The 15,764-nt window shown below is 47.4% G+C and overlaps 1 long non-coding RNA gene across 1 annotated transcript in view; it reads right to left on the minus strand.

Moving 5' to 3' along the window:
• Positions 1-654: 654 nt before the first annotated feature.
• LOC138688316 (uncharacterized) overlaps positions 655-15,764 on the minus strand; it is a 30,310-nt gene continuing 15,200 nt past the window's right edge. The window contains exon 3 of the long non-coding RNA XR_011327343.1: positions 655-759. This is a non-coding gene — a long non-coding RNA (uncharacterized lncRNA). The remainder of the gene's footprint in view (positions 760-15,764) is intronic.

The raw sequence follows: 15,764 nt of genomic DNA on the forward strand, positions 1-15,764 counted from the left end.
GCAGCCACCTTTCCTGGTTAGAAGTACTTAACAGACCCAAACATCATCAGAACTGAGCGTTCAGCAGAGAGCAAAACCGTGCTGGAAAAGAGAGAGGCAGCTGTTGGAAGGCTGGCAAAAGATGGAGCATGAAGCACACAATATGGTTCAAACATTTAGACACTGGGAGAACTGCTGGAATCCCTTCTGTTTATGTTTCTAGACTTCTCCATCAAGTAGGGGGTAATTAAACACTACAGCAATTGGGTGATAGAATGATTTATTTCTAAAGCACCCTCACAGCCTGAGGCTTTGGGAAGCACATGGAAACATGAACCTTGCTTCAAGGAGGAAAAAGAGAAGAGCACTACATGCAACACCAACTGAGGGCAGGCAGAGGTACAGGAAGGAGGAGCGAGCAACAGACCAACACAAAAAGGTGACATAGCTCTGTCAGCTTAGGCTCTTTAATCTTTGCAGAGGTTGTTTATGAGTTCAGGGAGAGATAGGAGTGGTGCCAAAAAAATTTTTTAAAAATTTAAAACATTACATATTCCAATATGCTTTCCAAGTGGGACACTTCAGAGTCCAGCACACAGAGAGGGAATCCCAGCAAACATGACTGCTGATCAGCAGATAAAAATTAAAGAGCTAGACCAAGATAGAAGGATTTGCCCAGGGTCACCATGGCAGGTCTGGGGTAGAGGCAAGAGGGGTCTTCCCAAACTTCTGTCCATTTAACAGCTGCACTTCCCAAAAAGCAACTGCTCCCTGGGTTCCCTGGTTTTGAGAGAGAGGAGACCAAGGTGAAACATAACAGCGCTCAAGCACAGGCGAGCTGTGACAAGAGATGAAGGACTTATTCCAGAAGAGTCAAAGCAGCAGGGGAGATTGAGGATGGATGTTGAGAAAGTAATTTCTACCACCAGGATGTTGAGGCCTGGAGGTCCAAAAACACAAATGACATGGGATCTTTTGGCTTCAGGATCTAACCGGTCCCTGGAAATCTTTTCTGGTCTTGCTTGTCTTGAACCCCTTTCCTGTAAAATCATGGAAGTGGGAAAATGACAGCCTGTCCGTCTGAAAGACACAGAGAACCAAAGGCATCCTGCCCTGACACAGAGGATGTCGGGAGACCAGATCCTGAAAGCCAAGGACCATGGGAATTCAGCTTTGCATTCAGTCCTGCTTCACAGTCCGTTTATTTTACATGTTTATTTAACATCTACATGAATCAAGGCAATATTATTTCATAAAAAAAGAGAAAACTTGGCTTCACTTATTCAAACATTTGGACAAGGAAGGAAGAAAGCCCAGCTCAGGATTTGGCTGGTTTAAAGAATAGGAATATGCAGTTATTACCCTGTTGTCAGTGGTTCAAAACCAGCCTGATTGGAGGAACTGAATGCAATTGCCATCTGGCAGTTGTTTGGGGAACCTCCCTAAAAGAAGTCATGGCCTCAGCTCAGATCCAAGTAGATAAGAGTCCTGCAAGGACAGGGAGCAAGGCAGCGCCTTGATTTTTCCTGGAGAACAAGAGAAACCATGGACCTTCTGGAGGTGCAAGTGTCCCAGTGTGAAGGTGCTTACACAGTTCTTGCAGTGCCCATTTGTGACTAAAAGAAGAAAAGTCAGACATCCACTGAACCCACCCAGACCCACCATGCTTTTACCTACCTGGCATCTCCCTAAACATGTAAGTGCCCAGAATAACAAACACCCAGAGCAAGGGCTGGTCAGGAAAATGCTGCTAAATGCGGGAGGATAATACCAACAGCACAAGGTCATAAACTAGAGCTGCCAAGACATTAAAACAAGCTAGGGTTGTTGTTTCCCCCCCCTCCCCTGAGAATAACATTAAACACCAAGGCAGCTGCAGAAGCCTTATTTTTCTAGCAATTCCCAAGGCAGCTACCATCTCTTGCCTTTAAATCAAGACTGGATGGGGTTTTGGAAGACGTGCTTTTGTCAAATACAAGTTAATGGGTTCAATAAGGGTTGAAATTCTCTGGCCTGTGCTGTACAGGAGGTCACAGCCTGGATGATTTAAAGTTGCTTTTGGTCCCAATATCTATGGAAAAAACTGTGACGCCTCCCATATTAGAAATTAAAGAATAAACAGCAGCAAATAATAAAATTGTCAAATACCGACAGCTTTCGCCCACAGAATAGCTGTGAGCAAAATGAAGGCTCTTTGGCCTTGCTCATTAATCACAAGGATTCAAATTCATTACTAAGGTCTTTTATCCTACTTTCCAAATGAAACAAGGTTTATGGAGTCATGCTGTAAGCATGTTTCATCGTATCTAGCATTTGAGCCTGTTATCCACTTCTGACAGGGACTAGAGATTCAAGATATTAACTTACTTCGAGTTTGGCAGAAGAAAGAAAATAGGTAGAAGGAAAAGAGCTCAATTAACATTCCCAGTGAAAGAAAGGCAGTAGCATAAAAATCAATCCTTTGCACACCAGAAAATCTCTTGGGGCAGGGGAAAGAGGTTAGGCATGCCCCCCACCATGGAAAGGAAAAAAATCTTTGGTCAGGATTGTCATACCCTGAGGAACCCACTCCGGCAACATTTCTTATTAGTCTGGATTTTCTAGCATCTAAGAAGGACAGAGCTCATGCTGCAGTTTTAATACAATTAATAAAACTTGAATGAGCCACCAGACACCAATCAACAGTAAACTGAGCTCTAGTAGTTTCAGTACTCACAGAATTACTTTTATTTATGGTTAATAAGCCACAGCATGGATGGCAGAGCTTCAGAGCAGCTCACAAGCCTCCCCATCACACGGCCTATAGTACCGATACCACTGGGAGTACCGATGGGCTGAGGCCAGAGCCTTTGCAGCCCCCCATATACACACTGCTAATGAGCAACAGAGCTGTCTGTAGAGCTTATATAGTCTCCATCAAGACAGAACCTAATTTAACAGTTTATTCTCTCCATATTCTGCTGGGGATGGAATCAGGGGAAGAAAAAACAGACCTAGTACCATTTAGAGCTTCCCATTTGTTGGTTACTGTTATAGTTTTACTCTCATTGCTCCAGCACCCTATGCAGAAGACAGAATGTAAAGAATTCCTGCAACGACCTTATCCTCTTGGTTGGCAGGCACTGCTGTCATTGCGTCTTCGGGTGGAATTCATCATGAGTGTGGCTTTTGCTTATGTCCTTGTATATGCAACACCAGTGACATCAGCACAGCAGTGGGAGCAGGGACTGCTCGCTAACCATGACTGCAGAAGCCCAAGAACGCTAAATGGCGATTTATGTAAGGTCCTATATAAATTTCACCCCCATCCCTATACCAGTTAGCCCTAAAACTTAAAATATCTATTTTCATACAAAAGTCAGACATAGCTTTGTTGTAGTTTTATTGGTTTTAATCAGGGACGACACCACAGCACATAAAAATTAGTTCTACATGCCTGGATTCATCACTGCCTTGACTAGAAAACCCCAACGAAATCAAAGGATTAAATGCTTCTTTCTGGCATAAATCCCGAGTTAACCTAGGGAACCTGGAGGAAAGGCCTATTTTTGGTTTTGACATGCAGATCACACAGGATAAACAGGTGTCAGTGGGTACAGGTTAACTCCAGGGCTTTGCTGTAGTTTGCACAGGGCAAGCACATTTCAAAATGGAAACAAAGAGCTCTTAAAAAATGACAAATTTTTGAAAATATTAAAACTCATGCCTGACTGTCCCCCATGATTACTCTACTCCACATTGGAAGCTAAATTTATTTTCCAGAGATAATATTGCTCTGGATCCAACATAAACTTAATATCTGAACACCTCTGAAATCCCAATAATTTGGGGTGTTTATCCAAGCAGAGGTGACTTAATGAATCTGGCTGTGACTGCTGATACTTCTCATTTTTGCAGGTTTGCAAATATTTAATACCATTTGCTTTCAACTGGGGCAAAATCCAGTTTCCTTCACACCAAATCATCTGGACCAGCCTTCAGAAAACTCATTCTGGCCAGCTACTATGGAAAAATGAGGCTTCACCTGGAACTAATGAATGGGTAAAATAAATTGTGAATGGGACGGTCAGTAGTAACTGTTTCCACAGAAAAATCCAGCATTTTAACAGCCAGCTGCCAGAATCAGTCCATAATGCTCCTCCAGGCTGGATAGCAGGCTGAGTCAGCCACTGTGACAGCACAGTCTTTTCTTATTCCAAAGTTTCCCCTTACCTATCCTAAGCCAAGTAATTTTTTTCCCCTCCTGATGTTTCTCTCATTTGGGCTCTCATTCCTGCATCTGTAAAGGCCGGTAAGAGAATTATAGCAAAGACATTGTATTTAGATGCTGGATGTGAGAAACCAAATAGTTTCCCTTACTTCAGCTCCTCCGTACGCAGAGCTTTGCTGTCCTGAACACTGCTCTACACAGCCCATGGGCTGGCAGGTGCCACCCGCTGAGGCCAGCACATTTTTCCTGTAATTTGGTCTTTTACTAGGTTTCGAAGCATATTTAAAATCCAGCTGACATGACTAAACTATTGATTCCACATCAAGGTGTGGATTTATGGCTTGTTTTGAGAGCTGCAGAGTCTGATTTTTAAATGTGCTCTCTGTGCACTTACACCCACATAGAAAAATCAAAAGCTTTGAGGAAAAAATAATTAAAAGAAAATCAATGGAAAACGAAAAAGACCATTTTACACTGGTTCTAGCACTGCTGAGAAATAGCCCCTATCTGCTGTATAAGAATCATGCAATGGTGAAGGGATTATCATCCTCATCTTGCCTTACATCTCAGGCATTGAAGACCAGCACACCCATGCAGGATGCTCATTACAGAGCCAAGCTCATATAACAAAATCTTGTCTGCCAGTCCCTTGCCACTCTAGGTCAGCCATCTCACTAAACACATGTGCCCTCGTTACCCCAAGAAAAGAGCTGCAATAAGCAGATTAAACACTAAACATCCACTTTGCAGACCTCCAGCCAGGGCCAAGGTCCCTGGCTGGCTGGCACATACAGGGCTATGCATGGGCAGACCACTGCCGGAGTCCGGGATCCAGGGCTTGGATTCAAATTAGAAAACAGCAAGAAACTTTCAAGCCAAGAACAACAATACAGCTGGGAACGGTGCACTGCTTTACACTGAAAAAACACAAGCTAATTTATCAGAGCATTGACTCCAGCTCCTTTCCAAGATAGCGCTGGCGGCACCTCTGAGCAAAGGCAGACAGAAACAGCAGAGGAGAGGGTAGGCAGGGCATGGAGGGGGAAATTCAACCAAAAATCACCTTTTAGAGTGAATTAGACTAAACCAAAACAAGAAGAGAGGGCAAATGCTTAGAAACCCTTTGAGCTTTGTCATTGACTGCAGACACAGTGCACTTAACCCAATGGATCTAGGCACAAGACAGGCACTAGAATAAAGCAAGTGCAAAAAAAGTACATAGATCTATATCGACACACATGCTGCCCTGCCTAACTATGCCACGGCGCTGGACACACCTATCCTTCAAAAAAAGTGCAGCTCAGTCATTTCAGCTTACTGTAGGTCACTCCTATGTTTAATTTTATCTTGTTTTTAGTTTGCCCTGGTACCATTGTTGTACACAAGTTGTCTTGAATGTAGGAGGACTCCACACAAAGCTCTGACCAAGTGCATTTACAAGTGGAGAAGGACATGCAAACAGAGCTGTCAGTGGTTTCCAGTGTCACAACCCCTGCCCTTTCCTAGCATCAGTCAGAGGAGCAGCACGAGGCATCAGAAACCTTCAGAGATGGCCTGTTTCTTGCAAAACTTCTTTTGCCAGCTCCAACATTCCTGTAAGCATCAGGAAATTTGCGTACTTATCCAAACCATGTCTCCGAGTCTCTCTGTCCATTCAGTGGCCATTTCAGCAGGATTACAAGGCTGTCAGTTAACAACTGAGCAATTGGGGCAACTCGTCCACACACCAGACTCAGCTCCGCGCTGACCTGTGCCACCTTCTGTCAGTCACAAGCCCCTTTGGGCACCGTAGGGACACGTCCCTTAGTGCTGGGCTTATATTTGTGCTTAGCGAAAGCAGAACGTAATAAAATGAATAAAACCTCTACTTATTCTCCCTGCTTGGGAATTTTTGCTTCTTTAACAGCTCCTTTATTATTTCACCAAGTCACTCGTATCTCTTTACAAGTAAATATATGCTGCCCCTTCATTTCCATGAGGGGGATGGGGGAAGAAAGGACACTGTTTTCTCTCCACAGTATCAGTTTTCAGTGTGACACACAGTTCACTGCAAAAAACAAACAGCCCTAATGAGAGCGGTTGTGCAGTTGCTGCACCCGGTGTCAGTTACTCGGCTCACACGAGCAGCTCCAAGCCCTTCGCAGGGTCAGTGCCAAAGGGAGCGGGGAGCAGGACATGTCTCCCACCCCTTGCAGCTCCCCCCACCAGATCCTCCTTGCTGGGGCACGGTACATGGGAGCTTGTGCAAACCCTGCTGCAACTCGCTGCAGCTGAGCTGGGGTCACTGCACCCACTGCTGTGTTTACACCACATCAAGGGGTGGAAAAATGACACTGTATGACTTTACGCCCAGAGTGGCAGTGGGCCAGGGACTCAGATAAAGCGGTTTTCCAAATCTGGATGGTGTTTGGATGGGAGGAGACATCCAGGGGATTTCATGAAGTGCCTCAGGCCGGGGTCAGCCCTTGCAAGGGCAGTTAAGATGTCCCTACACCAAGGGGTCAACATGTCTTCAGGAAGCCACAACAGTAGCAACCTAAAAGGACTCTATCCATGGGTCTGGGCAAGCAAACTACAGCCATTTGGAGCTTCTCCTCTAATCCCATCGACTGCAGTCATGGCATCTGCATCCCATGGACCTTGCTAGGCACTGAAGAACTTGCCCAAAGCACTGCATTTCTGTCCTTACAAGAACTAGGTCTGAGCAGGCACCTTCACATGCTGCTGAAGGAGGATCACAAGGAGGACCCTGCTCCAAAGGAGCGGGCTGTAGGTTGCATTTGGTCCTGCCCATCAGCTTCTGGGACCCCCCCAGACCCTGGCAGAGAACAGAGCTGGCCACTACCTCCCTGTCCCCTTCCAGCTGAAGGGGTCAGAGTTCGTCCCATCTGTTTGCTCCTAGTTGCCTTTTCTCAGGCTGCATTTTTTCTTTTCACTTTTGACCAACAACCCCTGTTTTAATTAGGCTCCAGCCCATCACAATTATTTCCTTATACATCCTTGCCTTTTATCTGCCTATCAGAGAGCTGTCCATCAGATTTAGGATACCCCACAAAGCTGCTCCTCAGGCTTTGAGTGTCCCCATTGACTCAGGACAGGATCCCAGGCTGGGGAAACCGCCATCAGATCCTCATTCTTCACCCAGCTTTAATTTACTCCTGACACCAGGAGTCCCAAGCTTCTCCTCTTTACCTTCATTGTGGTCTCCAGCCACTGCAACAGCCCCGCTCGGCATCACAGGCTGAGGAGGAATGACACCCGAGGAGCCGTTGCCATGGGGGCAGACGGTGGTCCCTCCGGGTTCCCATGGCACCGGGCGAGACATGCACCGGGGTGATGAGAGGGAAGAATACGCACCCGCCAAGTTATTTGTAGCCCATCTAAGCATCTCGCAAGTTAAACAGTCGCTCTTTCTTCCCCCTGGTCCCAGCACCCAGCAAACTCAGGGGGGTCCCCCACCCACCAGAGCAGCACTCGCGGTGCACAAAAGGCTAAATAATTGTCTTGACCGACCTGGAGACAAAAATAAAATTCACCACAGGTGCTCAAGCGTGGCTGAGGGCAGAATTTGGCTCCAACAAGCTGCCTGTTGGCTGGTTGGCATTTTGCAATTTTTGGCATGAAGTCCTCATCTTGGCCCTCGCTGCAGGCTGGGGTAGGGTGAGGGACCATGCCCCAGGGCTGGAGTGCAGCAGGCTCCTTGGAAACCTGCTGGTTTTTTCCAACCCCAGGAAGCACATAACACAAAAGAGTATTGCAGGATGGATGGCAGGACGATTGCCCTAGACCTTGCTACACAGCCATGGGAAAGACATGGCAATGGAGACTCACCCCTCCAGCCAGGGACAAGCACGTATGGGATGACTCCCAAGTCACCCTCTCCCTTGCAGGCAGGCTTGAGTAGAAGAGGTCATTTGCCCAATCTGGGGTGGTTTTCACAGATGGAGAAGCTTCACCCAGCCCTTCTCCACAGCCTATAGAAAGGTTTCTGCTGGTCTCCCTAGGCTGTGCCTGCAGACCACCGGTCACCCTGCCAGAGATGAGGCTTCATCAGCTGCCAGCTCTCAAGTACTGTATCATTTAAAATTGACTTTGATGTCCCATTTGACTGGTGATGTCAGCCAAAAGATATTTAAATGAAGGGGGGGGGGGGCGCATGGCGGAGCTTAAGCATAGGGTGTGACCAAATCCGGAATAAGCTTTGCCTACAAATTAAGCATCTTCCTTCTTTAAACTGATCCCCTCCTTTTCCAGACCTTCAGACTCATATCACCCCTCAGATCTCCCCACAAACAGGGGAAATCAGCAGCAAGGCAGTCAGCTGGACATGGTGGTGAGAGCAAGAGGAATTAGTCTCCATAATATATGAAAAGAATTAGGACTATTTAATCTCCTTTTCCCCTTATCAGTGGTCTCAAATGTCACTTTGAGGGGGAAATGCAGTGGAAATTCCTGCAAATCTTTCCTACAATTAAGGAATTGACAAGATTTTTCAGCTTTTTCTCTCTGTGTTTGAAAAATTACTACATAAAGGAAACAATCTTCGCAGAGTATGTAACTCACAATAGGCTGAAACATTATCTTAAACTGTTCGTCTGCTTCCTGCTTAAGTAAACATATTAGGAATGTGTGTATATATTTCTTGGGCAGCTTAAAAATAAAAAGAAAAGAGGTATATAGTCTCTCCTGCTTTCGAGTAGCATGTTGTTTATGTTGTTATAAGCACAGATCATATTTATAGCTGAACACTGTTCAAAAGTGCAGGCAAGCTGGCAAACAAATGTTAGGTTTAATGATCTTCTATTTAACTGGTGCAGAAAAATGTATGCCTTTGGATTGATTCATGACATGAATTGTATAGAAACCTTCTTCCTCAAGAAAAGAAAAACCTCAAAAGGTCAATCTGACATTTCAGCTCTCTCAGACATCCAGCAAAGATGTTCACAGAGCAAAATCCCCAACCCAATTAGCTGGATGGGGTTAGAGCAGGGAAAGGATAAACCACAGCTAGAGATACATTTCAGGACAAAAAGCAGAGCCACTCAAATCACCTGGGCTGGAAGAGACCCATCATACACCACAGCATTCCCACTCCACAGTTTGTGAAATGCATTGCACTCTTCAAAGCATCCTGAGCCAGAGGCTTTGCAGGCTGCAAACAAGGGGCTGACAAAGCCTTTTGGCTGTGTGGCATCTCCCCCGTTCAACCAACGGTCTAACCAAGGCCCAGCCCTCCTCTCAGGCTCAGCCACCAAGTCAAAACCAGACTTGAGAAGAGTTTTCTCAACTCCCCATTGCCTGAGCTGACTGCAGCAAGTGTCTGCTGTAGAGAGCAAGCCCACACTGGCAGAGAAGCAGCTCCCCCTGCAAGCCCTTGGTCAGGTAGTCACAGGTGTTTAGTTTGACACTTCTCGCCTTGCCAAGGGTGTTGCATGTCCTCAACCCTGGACCAGCCTTTTCCGAGCAGAGCAGTGACCCATCACAGGGCTCTGCAGCCTGCACTCAGCTTCCACTGCTCCTCCAGGGCAAAGCGTGTACACACACATGTATGTACTAGTATTTGCTGCCATAGGGGTAAAGGCTGTCTGAGAACTGCTTTTGTGGTCATAAAGAGGGAATAACACGCAGAGGCATGCACCAGAGCATCCCCATGAAGCCTACTGCAGAGTCAAGCGAGCCCAAGGGACCTGGTACGGCAGAGGTTCCCTGGGAACTCGTGCCCACCCCATGAGATGGCCATCCCTGCAGCCAGAGGGAGCAGCCAGTGCTCCAGCCAAGTACATCCCTCTGCCTGCAAGTTCTCCTGAGCACCCACCAGTCCCACACAGACCACTTCCACTTAGGGGCTGAACACTGATCACTCATTAGGCATTGTCCAGGCCAACCTGAGACATTCCCCAGTTTTTCCCCATATAGTGGGGTGCTTGCTGGGGATGTGGAGGGAGCTCCCAAAGCCCAGGACAGCAAGCACCACCACCCTTTCCCTTTAATCTGTACTGTAGGTACCTCAGATCACCACTGGTTTCCCAAGAGGAACAGGAAACACAAGTTTGATACTTGGTAAAAACACTTTAGAGACAGAAAAAGAGAGGATTTGCTTCTAGAGATCACCCAAGAGAGCTGCATAATATACCTTCTTATCATTGTTTAGAAGGGAGCAAAGACTCATCTCTTCTGCTCTCTCTCTCCCACAGGTATGGCTGTAGTCTCCAAGCCTTTGAAGTTAGCTTGGTGGTCTGTAGCACACATGGATGAGCACTTCCACAAAACCAGCAAAGGGAGGCTGCTGCCTCGCAAAGCTGACTACCCTCACTCACATGCTCCCCTCCAGCCCTAAACCAGGCAAGGGATGACCACAAACCTTTATTTGTTGCTCCTGCCTTTTCCCATTACCCACAGCAGGGCTCTGGGGTAAGGAAAGGCAGGACAGCAAGAGCTGCTTCACCCTAGCCATATTCTAGGAAACCCTCAGGTTTTTCTACACTTGGCAAGTCACAAGTTAAAGCAGCAAATAAACAAAACATAAAAACCAAAACAAAGCACTCAGCTACATTATTCTTATCTACCTGAATTTTCCTTTTTATTGCACAGCTTCAGGGGAAACAAGCCCACAGGCCAAGGGAAACTATTCCAATGTGCTAGTTTCACCACCAGCATCACTCTGGCCCTCCCCACACAGGCAGCTCTCATATGGATTAAACAGCATCTTTGAAAACCAGCATCCTCCAGGAAGGCAGCCCCAGGGCTCCTGCCTCAGGCCTAGCTGCTCTCAAGCCAAGTAAGCTTGATTACTCTTGTTAAATTATCTCTATACTATTTCTCCTCTGAAAATTGCATCAACTTCTCTCACCCCAAGGTGCATATGCACCACCATTGCACGACCTTGCCAGGTCCCCAACCAAACCCACCCCCAAACACACAGCTCCCGGGCACTTACCAGTAGCACCTCTCTACAACAAGCAAGCAGGAATGAATTTGCAGGTAGGGTGGCTTAATTCATTTAATAGACCTGCAGGAGAGGAGTGGGCTCCCACCTGATTCCCAGGTCCTATACGACCCACCTGCAGCACAGCCTGGAGCAGCAGCACTCTCAATCAGCAGCACACTCTCACCATCACAGATGACTACAGAGCAACACTAATGTGGCAGGACCACCGTGACAAGCTGAGGCTGAAATTTTCTCCAGAAAGAGCTTGCTAGCCCTACCTACAGTTTATACCAGCTCAGCAAACTAAATAAACTCCCCTAGCAAAGTTTTCTGTGACAGTTTAGCTGGAGCATTTCAGCTCTCGCTCACTTGCACCGGCTGAACAGCTGCAACAACTTAAGGCACAAACACACACACCTGCTCTGTGCAACTACTCCACAAATTGGAGACATTTCCCCCCAAAGCAGAGGGGAGCTTGTGCTTGCCCCTTAGCTGCTCCTGCTTACATGGAGCATTGCAGGATCCGCCAGCCTCTTTGCAGGGGGAGTTCAGTGCTGGAGGTGAGGAGCAGGACGAGCCAAGGGACAGAAGTCCTGCTGGAGGGGTGGGATGAGATGGGTCCCTAAGGAAAGCAAAGGCTTCAGCATCTGCAATGAGGCTGTCTGTCAGAGCTCTTAGTCTATCTGGAAATGTCACCAGAGAAACCCAAGGCTCCACGCCCTGACTGACATTACTGTTCTGGCAAAAGCTCCCAGGGTGGAGTTTGCCCGAGTCATCAATTTTCATGTTTGAGTTTGATGAGATAAAGAGCTAATGTGTGATTTGTGCCAGTTGAACCCAACGCAGCAAGCTCTGTCTGTCCTCCTCTGGAAGGGCAAGGTTTATCCGTACAGCACAGCTGCCAATGAGCCATTTATTAGGAATTGCATAAACCAAGCAAATCTCACAATAGATCTTCCTCATGCTTGTCAAGTGGCCTCCCCTGCAACTGAAAGACACCCCCAGAAGAGTTTGGCTCTTTCAGGAGCCCACCCTGCCATGCCCTTCTCTGCTGTCATGGGCAACCCCTGTTTGCCAGGATTGCAGATTGGCATCTCTGGAGGTTTGCACCAATGAGCCTCCTCTCCTTTCACCACCAGAAAACAAGATAACTTTCCCACCCTTATATTTAACACCAAAGCCTCTGCCAGGCTTTACAGCTTCAGCACGCAAATTCCTGATGCAGTCATCTTTCCCTGCCTGTATGGCACACCTCTGAGGAGGTGTCAGAGATCTACATCTGCATGATCCTTACATGGTGCTGGCGCAGCAGAAACTTTACAAAATGCCACTCACTGGCAGAGTAAACCACTGAGATGCGATGCACTAGTGCTGGAAGACATCAACCCCTTTGTGGGCATGCCACCAGGCAAGTTTGGGCACTGGGGGTGGCATTGTGATAGGCTCCGAGGAGTTTGTTTTCCAAGAGTCTAAGAAACAGAATGAATGTATTAAAATTCAGGCCAGCAATCTTTCTACAAGGAGTTTTATTTACCCCCCCACCAGGCAGGGTGCAGAGAGCTCTTTGTGTTGGCCCTGCTCCCCACTGTGTAGTTGGGGTATTTGCACATTTTGGTTGGAAACACACTCCTTTAGTTCTTGCAGGAACTAGGTTTGCAGTGCAGGATCCATTTGCTCATTGATCGCTATGTCTCCTAAGCCTTATTTTTGGTCCCTCTTTCCATAGGCTGGGGGCGACAACACTTTTTCCACAGCAGACAATAGAGAAAGGTCCCAAAGGGAGCTCCATGGAGCACCACGTAATGTCACTGTGAAAATGCGGTCAGGATGAAATTTTGCTGCCTACACAGCAGCATCCCGCCAAGGCCAAAGGCTGCAGGAAAAAGTTGAAGCTTATACCAGAGACACGAGTGCCACCAAGCTCAGTGGGACAATTGTGCTTTTGTCCTTAGGATGAAAGAAGGAATTCAGTTTGGGCTGTGGCAAAACCTGGAAAGCATAGTGGGGAGATTTAATGGGATTTTAATCACCAAGTTTAATGGGATTTGCTAGAGGTCCCACAGGGCATAGGAATCATAGTATCACAGAATCATTTAGGTTGGAAAAGACCCCTAAGGTCATCGAGTCCAACCACAAACCTAACACTGCCAAGTCTACCACTAAACCATGTCCCTAAGCACCACATCTACACTTCTTTTCAATACCTCAAACTACAAGAAAGTGGCATTAGAAAGACTCGTGCACCATTTCTAGCCTGTGCACCCCAGAGGCTGCACCCAGGTTAGGGTAACCCCAACACTTGTCTTGACTTGCTCCCACTCCCTCGCAGGCTGTCAGGGCTGCAGAAAGAGCAAACCACCCCGCGCAGCTTCCACAGCCCCACCACAGCCGCAGGACGGGAGGAACCAGCTCCGCAGCCCCGCTAACGCCACTCATGAGCCCCAGCAGACCCACGCTCCCATTTGCACCCTCAGTTGAAAAAACTGGTTGCTTAAAGCAGTGCAGCTGCCTTGTCCACGCTCTTTGGCCAGCTGGTGCTCTGTTTGCGCTATTCTCACTGCAGCTCAGGGGAACAGCCACATATTCCCGGGCCCAAAGGACTGCTCTTTGCCTCCCACCTTTCACTGCTTGGTGCCATGTCTCTGCCAGCAAATTAAGTTCACATGAGAAGCATCCTATTTCAGAGGTAGAAAGGTGAAATCATGTCCGCATCGATTACAGGGATTATTTAGGTATCAATGTGAACTACCAGCTGTAACTCCATCCAAACAATTGGTCCAGGTCAGATAAAACCCTGTTATGCCTATACCGGAACTTTTACTGGCCAGTAGCAAATGCTTAGAGAAAGCCTATATGAATCAAGTGAAGCATGGAGCCCCACAGCACATTAGGGACTTGTGGGCTGATGTTTGTAACAGCCACAGAAGGACCATCCACCAGGATCTCTCTTAACTTGCCATGTGTAATTCAGCCGCACTCACACACCCTGTGTCGCAACCCAACGTGAGACGAGGCAGGTTTAAACTGGCAATAACATCCCTGCATGGGGTTGCATCAGCTTAATTAATGTTTGAAACACGCTGTCAAGGAACCGGTGCTGCTCTTTGCACCGAGCAGAGGTAGGGCAGATGCAGGTTTGGGTGCAGGGAGATGCCATGCAGCCATGGGGTCACAGAATCGGCTTTGCTGGAGATGCGGGGTGGAAGAGTGCTCTGTGCACGGCCAAAAGTGAAGCAATGACTTCTCGTCAGGAGCGTTTGCTTTAAAGTCAGCGTTTGTGAAAGCTGACAGCCTCAGAAACAGAAAAACAGAAGTCCTGTCAGTAGCCACGGGACAAGCATCAGCAAGAACCGCACTGGGGAGAGTAGTGCTTGAAAAACACAGGGGGGTGGAAAAAACAAATTTTCTAGAGCACAGTGCTAGGAACAGCACGTCTGGCAATTACAGCAAAAAAACCAGAGACATCAGCACTTCTGAATCCTCTCCCCGGCTCTAGGGAAGAAGGCACGTTGGTGGCTGGAGTAAGGAGACAGAGGCACCCACGCCGTGCTCCTCCACCATGGACCAACCTCGGGCTCCCCACTGCACTCGCTCGTGCCTCAGTTGACCAGCTGGCAGTGGTGATCCTTCCCTGGCATGCTGCAGGAATGGTGAGCCTTTGGGACAGCTTGAAAGAGCCTGTGAGGGGGAAGGTGTTTTGGAAATCAAAATGGCTATTGTTTTTCTCCATGAAAGATGAACAAATTTCATCATTAAAGGGTCAGTTCGGTCCGTGTGAAGACCAGGCTATTGTAACCTCTGCTGCTTCTTTGAGCAATTTTTCTCCTGAAGAAGGAGCCGCCAGGCCAGTTCGGAGGGAGTGCTCCTTCTGAAGGTGGAAAATGCCTGGCATTGTGTCCAGCCTGTGTTTGAAGTGGGAGAAAAGCTACTTTGAATAAGCTTTTTATGGACCCCATGGCTCTGCTTGACCATAATGTCAGCTTGTAATTAGCAACAGATACCACTTCTGTCACTTGCGATGTTATCATCAGCCGTCTTGCGTTTCAAAGTGAGGAGAGGCATGTAAATTATGGGCAATTTGGTCTCTGAAATGGGCTTTATGGTTTTTTTCTGCAGGGCGACCAGGAAGCCTGGAGTTTGTTACAGAGATAGCGGTTGAGCCAGCACAGAGAGGAGCAGGAGAAAAGCAATGTACGTTACAGAGCTGCTCCAGCAGATCCCTGGAGGAAACACGTATGTGCCAGCTCCCCAGTGAAGACAGAGATGAGTGGTAGGTCTCACAGGGGCTGTATATTTTGAGAAAAGAGGAGAGCAGGTTTGGAGGCAGCCACTGTCCTGTGTCTGAGATGGGGAGCGCTCTGCAAGGCTTCATTCACACACCAACGCAGAGAGCTGGAAGGGGAAAAGGATGGCTTACTCCTGGGCAGCCAACGCAGCGTCGTTTCCTACTCAACATATTGCAAGTACTTTGGCTGACTAAGTGTTAGATGGCCCAAGAACAACTGAGGAAATATTTTCCCCTTATTGATAGGAAACATTGTCTTCAACTAAAATACTATTTTCAGAGCAAAGGTTTGCATTTCCCAAAACAGATTTGATTTTCTATAAGAAAAACAAAACCCCTAAACTCACATCATTTCCAATTTT

This window comes from Haliaeetus albicilla, chromosome 12, assembly GCF_947461875.1.
Source record: "Haliaeetus albicilla chromosome 12, bHalAlb1.1, whole genome shotgun sequence".
In the NCBI taxonomy this organism is placed as follows: Eukaryota; Metazoa; Chordata; class Aves; order Accipitriformes; family Accipitridae; genus Haliaeetus; species Haliaeetus albicilla.